This window comes from Sceloporus occidentalis, unplaced genomic scaffold, assembly GCF_023333645.1.
Source record: "Sceloporus occidentalis isolate IW3139 unplaced genomic scaffold, rSceOcc1.0.p SCAF_208, whole genome shotgun sequence".
Lineage (NCBI taxonomy): Eukaryota > Metazoa > Chordata > Lepidosauria > Squamata > Phrynosomatidae > Sceloporus > Sceloporus occidentalis.
Genome location: NW_028317188.1, coordinates 826,845 through 839,024, shown reverse-complemented (window position 1 = coordinate 839,024; position 12,180 = coordinate 826,845).

The window sequence follows — 12,180 nt, the reverse complement described above, 5'->3', positions numbered from 1 at the left end:
GTTGGGTAACGTGCAGTCCAATCCAAATTAATAGGCACTCGTGAAAAAGGTGAATAAATAAGTACCAGCCATTCCGGGCCAGGTTCAAAAATGAATATGCTACACCCAGAGCCCATAAGGGTCAGGGGAAAAGCATGCATGGTAGCAAGAAAAGACCTTTAGTGAAGATCATGCACTCACATTACAGGGTGACATGCAAGCTGTGCATATGTGACTTCAGCATTTAGCTGGGGCAGATCACCTCAGGTTTCTTGCTATCTCAACCCTAAGACCAGAGGATCAAGTATTCCCCCCACCCATGGGGTATTACACTTGATCTTAACCAGAAGGCCAAGGTTTGTCCTAAAAAATGCTTATCAACATGAGATTGTAACAGTGGCCTAATAGTTGATGCTTGGGGTAGCCAAGAACTACCATTACATAAGTTATGGTGGGTAAAAGTGATGGAAAACCCTTCCACTTAAATTTAAGAGGTAGTAGAAGTATTATTAATCACTCATCTACAGACACCAGACAAGCCAGAAGGCTTTTCCCTCAGAAATCTCATGGTGGTGCCACAACCACAAGGGATTCTGGGTAGGCACATGCAAATAAGGTTAACAATTATCACCTTTGCCTCTATATATATATAGATATATGTATATATATATATATATATATATATATATATATATATATATATGTATGTGTGTGTGTGTGTGTGTGTAATTAAATAGATATAAAGATATACTTATTGCTTTATGGTATAACAAAGAAAAGGTACAATAGGTGCAATTGTATAATCAGTACAGTATTGTATAGACATTTTATTTGGGATATCATAGGTATGAACACGTTAGCCTCTGGGAGCTTATGGTCTATATGGTAGGGGACAGATGGACATACGGTCAGAAGGAGGAGGTAAAAGTGCAGAGGCTTGTAATTACTGTAGTGATACAATAAAGAGTTGCTCAATTAATTTGCCTCTGAAATCGTGGAGAGTTGAAGCAAAACAAAAGTAGAAGGTTTTTATTAAATTGCAGTAGGTTTAAAGGAGCAGAAAGACACCCCCTGTGGATCTGGCATACAAGTTTTATGGTGGGACCTCCGAGCTGTAGGATAGGAAGAGGAAAAAATGTGAAGCGCCTTGAAGATAAGGAGGATTTTAAAGGATTTTGCATTGCTGACCATCAGGGTATAGTGTGCAAACCTTCCAATATCATGTATGGTGGTATTATATGGATGTAATACTGATCTGCGATAAACTGTAGCATGTAAGAGGTGTGAGATACGGGTATGGTGTCTGTGCGATGTAAGTTTTGTACTAAAACAAAAATGGACATCTCCCTAGTATATATTTGTGGCTAATTATTTATTTATTGTTTAAGCTTACTTTTCTCAGTTTAGTTCCCCCAGCCATCAATCCTAAATAAAATAATTAATTAATGACAAATTAAATGAAATCTAAGATCATATGGTTTACAGAACCAAAATTGAGAAGAGATGTACATTCCCCGTTAAGGACATAATTATAAGAAGTAGCTTTATCTACAAATTAGTAAACCTTACCTGAATATAGTCAATACTGATAATCACCAAACCCCTATGCACCCAACCAATAGTGATTATAGTCTCATTGAGAAGACATCAATAACACAGCCTGGATAGACCAGTGTAATGAGTGTTGCAGTATAACTATACAAATAGATGCTGTTTGTGAAGAACAATTGAATAATTTAAAACATTGGTATTCTCACAAAAGGACACAATACGAAACAACAAGCTTATTTAGTGGGTTAATTAAAGATTTTATATACTCACAGCTGAAATCACACATTCTGACTGCTAAAAAAGAACTCAAAACATCATTTGACACATTATCCATCGATATCGATGGAATTCAGTAGGAATGAGTAGATTCAAACACATATTTACTGTACTTTCTATAATACAAGCAATGGTGACCTACTGTGTAAACTTTCGGACTAAAAGTTGCCTTGTACTGCCAGGTCATTAGTGACCTTGTAGACCTCTAACAAAGATATATATATATTTGAAACACATATGGGTGATTTCAAGATTGTATCTCTCACATGCAGGATTCTAGGCAGAATGCTATAAGAAGTAATCTTATTTCTTTGCTAATAAAGCACAGTTTGATCATATTTTACATTGAGGTCAATAAATTGATTGGAGACTAGACCCGTAAGAGAATAAAAGGAATTAACAAAATTTAAGCTACAATTGGGTCTATTCACTAAGACATTGAGTAATCAGCTGAGTTAAGGGTTAACTTGGCTAATTAGACTTGGCTTTACTCGCATGCCCTCACATATTAACACTCACCAAAACAATCTGCTAATTCATCAGTCCTGCAACTTCAATTTTGCACATTAATGGCAGGAGTATGCATCTTTTTTTCCCATTATTTGCAAGTAAGAGTTTGCAAGTTGGATTTTTGCCTAATGTATGCAAGTTTTTTGTAACTCATAAGCACTCAAAGTTTAGTGAAAGGACCCCTATATGTTAAATGTAACATCTGATCCAAAATAAAATCTAAATATAAAGCATTTTACTACAGTAAATGGTGTGCTCAAAGTTAATGGAATAAAAACATTCTAGCGTAGACCACTCTCCTAAGATAATGTATGATTTACATTTGATTTTATTCTAAAGTTGCAGGTTTTGTTGTAAAAACTCCACTAACAATGCGTTCATAATTCTAAGATGAGGGATCCATGTATCTGTTGCTTGTGGTTCTAAAATGCTTAAATGAACTCTTCTACTTCTAGAAAATTCTGGAGGACCAGCTGTGTCTAACGCTCACTGGCAAAATGTTCTCTGAGCGGAAGTCTGGTGTCTGTCGCTTTCCCAAATCACTAACATCTTGGCTGCAAACAATTGCTTGATGCAAAATGTCATCACCGCCAAGGCAGTGTAATACTTTAGCTACAATTGAACTGCTTCAGTTATCAGCCAGACCTATTTCAGTACATATTCAGGAATGGCTACATGTGAAATTTGAGTGAATGTCAAGGTGTGGCCGCCATGAGATCTGCAGCGGTAACTGCACCTCCAACCAGAGCCACGCCTAGGTGGCTGCTTGGGGTGCACTGTATCCAGCCACACTGAATAGCAGGGGTGCATTAGGTGGAGGCGCAGATTGAGGGGTGAAGTGTGTGTCGGCTGAGTCTCCCTACCTTTTCCGCCGACCTCTTTCATGTTCCTCTCTTTGCCATAGCTGTACGCCTTCACATGGCTTGTTTTGTTCTTCCAGGCAAACCCTCTGGTTGACTAGAGGAACTGGGGAGAGCTTATCCAAGTGACTCCAACCTTTTGTGTAAGTACACTGAGAGGCCAAAATAATTAAGATAGATTTGCGGAGAAAGAGAACTGTTTCTCCAAATGGGGAAGAGGGTGTGCCTGGAAGCTGCTCTGGGACTCCTGGTTCACAGAGAAGTAAAAGAAGACACTGGGGGAAGTGGATAAAGAAAGAAGGCACTGGGAGAAGTAGACAAAAATACAAAAGAACAAGAAGAGACAAGAGAAGAAGCAGAGCTGTGAGAAAAGAGACAGGGATGCAGAAGAAGTTGGTGGAGAAGGTAGGGAGACATTGAAAGAGAAAGTGAGAGCTTGTGAGATAAGAGTGAGTGAAAAGGCAATGAAATGCGAACAAATGATGACGATGATGGAAGATGGGAGTTATGCTGTACCACCATCAATGTCTGGCTCAGTGTATAGTAATGGGAGTAATGCTGCATCACCTTCTGTGTCTGGGTCACTATATCATGATAGAAGTTATTCTGTACCACCACCTGTGTCTGGATCACTATATAATGATAGGAGTCATGCTGTACCACCATTAGTGCTTGGCTCAGTATATAGTGATTGGAGTTATGATGTGTCACTGTTGGTGTTGGCTTGCTATATAATTAAATAGAGTCATGTTGTACCACCGTCTAGATCCCTACATGATAGGTGTCATGCTGCGCTCACATACATTTCTGATGAAAGGGCCCACTGCTGAATAAGCTTGGACACCTTGGTATTATATGATTTGTTTTGCAAGTATTTGATCTCCTAATCTGGCAGAATATGTCAGTGAAGACAATGCAATATTTGCAGGCGAATCTGCAGGAGAGTCTTTGTTTCACAAGATTTTATGGAAACATCGAATTTGACTGCAGATAAGAACCATTCAGTCCATCTAGTCTCTCCCCTTTAGTATGCATTATGAAGGGCCATTAGGAAATTTCTCATTGAAGAAAGGATTATCTGCATAACTCATAGTTGCAGAGTTATGTAAATGTTGCTTGTGTGCCTAAATCCTATAGATGCCTATAAGTGGTTCTTAACTTGATGCACCTCTATTACCTGTTACCTTGAGAAAATTCCACCATCGGCTCTTCCTTTTAAATATTTTAAAGATTTATTAGCGTTAAGTGGTTGTAGCTGGTTAAATCAATTTAAATCACTGTCTATCAAAGTGGTTCAGTTACATCTTAACCAAATGGGTGTCACTTGACACTAAATTATTCTTCAGCCCAAGTTCCCAAAGACAGATAAGCAACATTCCACTGTTCATTAATCCCTTACGAAAGCTAAATTTAAACTCTGTGTATCTCTTTTCTCTCTTAGGTTTCTATCTTCCTCTCTCTCTCTCTCTCTCTCTCTCTCTTTCTTTCATACAGTACTAAAGCCGTATCTTTGCCGCAGCAGACATGAATCTTAAGACAGCATGTACATTGAAAAGGAATCTGTTTTTTTAGAGGTGCAGTTATTGCAAGACATAACAAAAATTCATTTCCAGAACAATATTCAAAAAGCTGCTATACTGTATCCTAAAACAAAAATACAATTTCTAATAAAACTTTCCTTATGAACAGTTTTAAAGGAATTTAACGGCAAAAAAATGATAAAATAAACCCTTACTTTTGTTTTATTTATCTTCTTTTTATTTATTTATGAAGTGTTTTTACAGGAAGACATTACGTTGAACTTTCTCGGGGTTTTCAGATACATGCTGAAAACATTTGCTGTCATTTAAAATGCAACATTACACAAATTAAACACAGTAAAACATAATGATATTTCATATAGACGCCTGTTGAGTTTAAATATAAAAAAAGCAGATATATTTGGGGGTTTTATGCTGGTTTAGGTTATTCTTTTTCTTGTCGCTTTTACTTGAACCTTTTACTGTTTCGACCAATAGCTTCTGATTTTGCCTATATTAGATTTGGTCATGAAGGTAGACGTGTCCATTTAACCCTGTCTGACATCTGCAACATGACCTGCTATATGCTGCCAATATGTAAAATCTTATAAAATGAACACCCTAATTGTGATTAAATAAATCTCCCTGCGTCAGTATACTTCTAAAAGCAATATCAAATTTATACTAATATTCACGTTATATCCAACGCAAAGTTCAATTACTTTTTACTCTCCAAGCTTGACCCAGCAGGAATGGTTTACAATTCTAAACAACGTAGTCTACTTGATTGGCTGTTTTTTTAGGCTGGTGTTCTGCAATCAGCATGGAAACCAATGGTACGTACCTGCTATGTTTACATGATTCATCATTTTAAGAATTGCCTTGTACTATAAGGAGTATAAGGTAGTGTATTTTAGGGAGTCATTTTTTAAATGTAAATTAATCCCAATCAGATTCATCCAGAGAAAAGACGCTGCCTACAAAACTCATCACTTCTAATCCCCATTGTGGCCATAGGTAGTAAATATTTTTGAAGTTTTCATCATCATAAAAGAAACAATTGACGTGTGCATTTATAACGAAAATAAATTTTAAACAAAGGAATTATACATATTAATCATCAATATTTTTTTTGCATTACATTAATAGAGACTTCTCTTCCGAGGATGTTGGAGAGGGAATTTCGGAGGTCCACCTTGAACACATTCTTTGTTGAAATTGCATTTCAAGAAAACAAAATGCCGTTTTGATCCAGAATATTTCAAAGGAGAACAGTCTCGAGGGGTAGTATCCACCGTGCACTTTAGACTATGGCCCCTTCGGTGAACCCGTGCACTCTTTTATTCGTGAAAGGGCTATACCGTTGAAATTCCTGTATGTCCTGCAATAGCTAAAAGCCTTTAATAAAAGAAATTCGTGTCCCGCTGCTCAAAACTGAGATAAGATGACAGCTAGATATAGAAAAAATAGCTGAAATAAATAAATGCATTATGTCTTTCAGTAATCCCTCCTGTGTGGTGTAATTACTTAGAATGCCTGGTTTATGTTTAGGAAGAGAATGCTGTGTATTACATAGCTACATAAAAAGCCACGAGCTAGTAGGTGCTTGTTTCACAACATCTCCTGATGAATGGATGTCGGGGACATTATTTTAATTCTTTTTTGTCATTCTCCTCTGATAAGTGGAAATTGAAGTTTTCTCAGAAAACACAGTCGCAGTAGAGTATTTAAGTCAACAGAAAGGATCAATGATAAGGGGGCCATTTGGTTGTTTTTTTTAATATTGATCTCGTATGCCGACAAATTATGTTCCTTCAAAGCTCCGAGTAACAAATTATACCTTCACACATAATTGGCAGGTTTATATGAAATCGTAGAGTGTGTGCATTTAACTTAATGCATTTAAAGTGCTATTATTAAAAGTTCTATATGGATAATCTCATAACAACCCTATTAGCACATGTATTTCTTGTAATGTTATTCTAGAAGCGTAGGTTTCTCTAAAGCTTGTATGCATTCTTCACATTGATATGTATTTCTTTCCTGTCTGCAGTTCCTTAGTAAAATACTGAGATGCTCTAATTCTTAATTCATCAGATTTAAATTAAAAGGTAGCATTGTCGTGTGTGGAGCTGAGCAATGTTTGACATTTGGGCCAAATCGATTGTCTCAGGACACTGTTGCAAAGCTGGTTAGTCATTTCTGGATATGTTAAAAAATTTGGTGAATGATAGAAAGGTATGGCATGGTGGAGGAAGTAAGCGATGGCCAGCAGGGTTAAAGAAATAGACACTTTAGTTCTTCACCTTTGGAAGTAGTTAGAAGAAGGCTCAGGCTGGCCATTTGGCACACCGGGCAAAAGCCCTGTGGGCAACCTGCCAACTGTGCCACACATTCATCTGATCTGCTCCAGGGGCAGATCAGGTTCTGTAGGCTGGATATGCACGGCTGACTGCTATGTGAGCATGAAAATGTAGGGTGCCAGGGCCACCTGATCATCGCCAGTCCGGCCCTGGTGGGAAAGGGTTCCAAATTGGGAAGAGCAGCATATGGCGTATCGTACTGACCAAAACAATGAGCGAGAGGAGAAGTTTGGAGTCCAGCTCATTCTCCTCCACTCCTAAAAAAGCCGAGCAGATTCATGTGTTGAGCCGGAGCTGATGATGGCTTCTATAAAAAGCCTCACATAGTTTCTTCTTAATCACAGGTGATTAAACATCTTGGACTGTATATGCACTCTCATGAGTATTTTAATCATTTTAATGTTTATATCATTTAATGTAAGTAAAGGATCGTTTACTTTACAGTTATTGGTTCACGGCTTCTACATCAGTGGAGAGAGAACTTTTTTTGCAGTTGATGTTGAGTATGTGCTGGCTGCTGATATGCACCCATATTATACTGGCAGCTTTGTCTTACACACAGCGGCATTTATTTAAATGCCATAGAAGAGGCAGATAATCCGGTCATTGTCACCTGTTTATTCAAGCAATTGGAATTTCCATGGACACAGGAGCCCATGCTATAAAATACATTTATCACAAGATGGCAAAGAACGGGCAATATGTTTTAAAGTGTATCTTTGATTTAGCGATTTTCAGGATAGTAATGTAGCTTCAAATAATGGTGAAAAACCGCCAGCTGTCACGAAACATTAAAGGTCCCTCTTTGTTTAACTCTGTAACTGGTTCTGTCTTGCTGTTTAATATAGTATTATTTTTTGTGCTAAAAATGTGAACATTTCTCTAAAGAATACCTCAGGGCTTCCCCTTGCACTGATATTTTTTGTTTGGTACCCATTTGCTGCAGAATGAATTCAGCGCTTAACGTTATTGGGATTGTATTGAAACATGAAGGCCTCTTGGAAACCTAATTCTGTCTGGACACTCTATCTGTGTAAATTGTTCTTCATCTGCTTACTCGAGATTAGCTGCACTCTTGCTAGTTCTGGCACTCAAAATTACTGCAATCCAATCATCAAATCCATGCCTGTGATTCCTTGGCTTTATAAATTCTCTCCTTTATTTCAGCAAATGGTGTTCTCAATTTCCCGTTATACTGCAGAAAAAAGATTTTTAAGTTAAAATCTCAACTTTCAATATATTTGTACATTTTATTATTAGATAATGTTTTAAATGGAATACAGCTGTCACTTAAAACACTTTACATCAACAAAGTTGATGTCCAAATACCAAATACCCTAGCACATCAGCAGTTTATAGCAGTAATTATGCACGTAGATTTGATTGTCCATGTCCTCTATGAGGACCTAGCAGCCTCTTGAAGATTAGTTCAGGATATACAGCATATGTTTAAATTTATAATAGATAATGAAGCGTTGTGAACGTAAATTTGTAAAGTATGCTTAGAAGACGTGTAATAATTACTTTACTTAACATGTCAAACCACCGGCAGGGTGTTGGGTCTCAGTTGTTGAGTAGTGTTGTGTGGTCTCCTGCTTCATCTTCTGGCTGGATATGGTCTCTCTGTTCCCCGGTCCATGTTTGGAGTTTTCTCAACAGCCACACAAGCCGGTTTACTTAAAAGTAGTATTTTATATTCCTTGGCTTTTTTTCCTTAGCTTTTATGGTCCAGTTCGAGTTATTTTATCAATTCCTTGTCAGTACTTTATCTGCTTCCCACTTTCCTTTCATTTTCTGGACGCGGGTTTGTAATTGTGAAAATTCCATCTGGAGATTTCCACTTTGTCCTGTTTTGTGATCCTCTTTTGTGTTATGTGTTGGCCACTTGGGCCTGGTTCTGTTCTTTGAGCATTAATTTTCACAGTACTATATTAGTACCATAGTATATTAGTCACTTAGTACTATACATCCATATCAATATGGTCCATATGATTATGATTTCACCCAGAGAAGGGTCTCAATAAGGCCATAAAATATGAGAGTCATAGGCAGTGTCAGAACTAGAATTGCAATCTAAAAAACTATATTTCTCTCTTTTGTATCAGGTTTTGATAAAATAAATACAAATGTCATAATTAAGATTTTTCTCCCTTGCTCTCATTTTTCTCTATAATGCACAGAATAGCACCATTTAGCCTGACAGATTTTGGTATATTGATTTTAAAAAATAGACCTCAATATTTTTCCTGCATAATTGAGTATTAATCTGTTGAATAGAAGAATATATATATATATATATATATATATATATATATATATATATATATAACATTGCTATGAAAAAGGAATATGACGGCAGAATTTAATTTATTTTCCTTGAACAGTTCCACTTTACAGTAGATTTACAGAATAGGGAATTTGGAAACAGCAGGGTGATTTAGGAGAAACAAAATTTACTCATTTGCATTGCTGATATTGTGCAAATATTAGAAAACACCTTAAATAAAATATATCACACATTACTCAGATTGCATCTTTTTTATGTAGAAATTAACCTTTTGTACAACCTACAACATTTCAGGTGCCCAAAATGGAACACCTTTGCCAGGGGGTTTAGATGGAGATGGAGCTACGGCATGACCATTCAACTACCTTACACGTCCAGTCAAGTTGTGATGTATTGAAGATGAACATTGGTATATGATGTCATATTGTAGCGCTCTGTAACAATAAATTGCAAGGAGGCCAAGTGGAAGCTGCTATTCGGATCTCAGGTATTTCATGGCTCAGTCCTCTGATCTCCCTAACCGGCCGGAGAAAGGGAAACTAAATAGCACTCACTCACTCACTCATGTAGTGTAAATGTATATATAAAAAAATATAGGAATAAAAACAAAAACTCACAAAGGTGGCTCCAAAAACAATGTGAAGCTATTGACTTTGTGAGCCTTTAATTTATAAAATAATGGTTTTCATGGTTAATATGCTAAAGGTCCAAATTCACTGAACCCTGAGCAGCTCCCAACATACTCAGACACTCACATGTGTCAAGAGTAAGAGATGACAGCGGAATCAAAATTCTCCAAGCAAACCCTAGTATTCATGAGTTGTTTTGTGCATGAATCTCATGAATTTGGTTGTTACCAGTTTCAGATTGTCAATTTCTGTTGTTCTCCCATGAAATTGGCCATAGGTTTTGCATGAAATGAATAGATTTTTGGGAAGGGAAAACCCTGGTTGAAAACAATGAAGTTTTGTATAAATTGTATAATAGTTTGAAAAGGTATCACCATAGCAACCAACGGAATAATCAATTGTGCATGAACAATGCATTACACCATAATCACATTTTTCCCTATAATTCCCATAACCTGAAATACACCAAACCTACCCTGGTTCAACAATTTAATAAAATATCCCCTTAATATGTAATTGTATTTGCTTCACACACCCGGAATCATACATTTTCTGGTTGTTGTTTAAAAAATAATTAAAAGTGATGATTTTCTCTGCTGTAGTGGGCATATGTTATCTCTCTATTTACACAAACACGTGACAAGATTGCAGGTACTGTAACATCTCGACCACAGGGAATTGATTCTAATTTGTTAGAAAGTGTCGTTTCTGTGCAATTAGTAGCTAGTGCTATTTTATTTGGCGATGACTTAATATGTACTTGAAATGACCGGCGGAATTCGATTGCCAGGCAAATCTTGATCAGCTTTATTTTACCCAGGTGTTTTACGAGGATAGCAAAATCCTTGTTTGTGTAGAACAGACAGGTTCGATTCCACGTGACGGAGGGATCTTCTCCCGAGAACAGAACCTGATTTGCATTTCATTTAGTGTTGGCACTGAAAGGAAAGCTATTAACAGCTTCTGCGTTCCTCTAATAGAAGCAGGGTGATTTCCTCTGCACAATGTGTTGATTCTTTAGATTAAGGATTAGGTGATTTGTTCTTCGGAGCGCAGTTCCCGTTTTACCTTTTGCAGTTGATGTTAGGTTCTTGGAAGTGAAGCAGCAGCGCAGGATAGACCCTGCAGTCCCTGCTTCATTTCTGCAGCCATCCTTTTTACTGTTACCCAAAGATCTGTATCTTCTTTGTAAACAGCATGAACAGCACAACAGGGAATCTGCCTGAAGACTTTCTGGATTATGAATTCCGTTCTTCCATAGCTTGTTCCTTTTATGTTTCCAGTTCTCTATATATTTGTTTTCTTTGGATGTCATGGATAAAAAAAAATATGTTAGACTTTCACCAGATATTGGGTATGTCTGAAAGATATGTGCTACAGATTGCAAGCTTTATGGGGTAAGGATCTCACACACTTCCATACAGCCTGCTAGTGTACTGTGTACAGTAATAAGTGGTAAACATGTCTTCATAACAATCAGGATCTATATAGAGCGCCTGATCCTCTGAGACACTTGAAATATTTAATAGTCTACCATAATTAATAGCTTTATGGAAACCTTAACTAGGAAGGGAGTAAAATTATTCTGATTTTACTCACCTGCATTCAAGGAGGGATTTCAGCTGTGATATACCAATTAGAAAAGCACCAACAGGGATGTTCAGATGTATGATAGGGAGCAAGCTCAGGACATTGTGACCTTGAGACCCCATTGAACTATGGTTCATACTTCCAAGGCTGTGATTCATCAATGTGATCTTTATCTTTACTTTACAACAGCATTACTCGGTACCCATTCAATGGAAGTATTCAGTCCGCACTGACCCGTTAGTTCAGAGGTTATTATTTTAAGGAAACTTTTCAAAGGGCCAGTGCAGCCCTTCTTGGAGTGTCAATGCTTTATTCAACAGCTGAGACTCGTGCAAATCCATCTTACAAAGAGAGGTCCATAATGAAACCAGAACCCAGAAATGGCTCAATGAGCCCTGACACCATCTGTAATTACAGCAAAGATGGGCGTTCTATCTATATCTAGGGAACCAGTAGCAATACATGTTGGTAAATCATATGGAGAATCTCTATGGTGATCACAATGGCGAAGTGGGTAAAGAATCTGGAGATATCTGTATATACATGAGTATTGAAACATCTGCAACATGCAAGATTCCATCCACTACCATGTATTGTATCTTTAACAAAAAATGG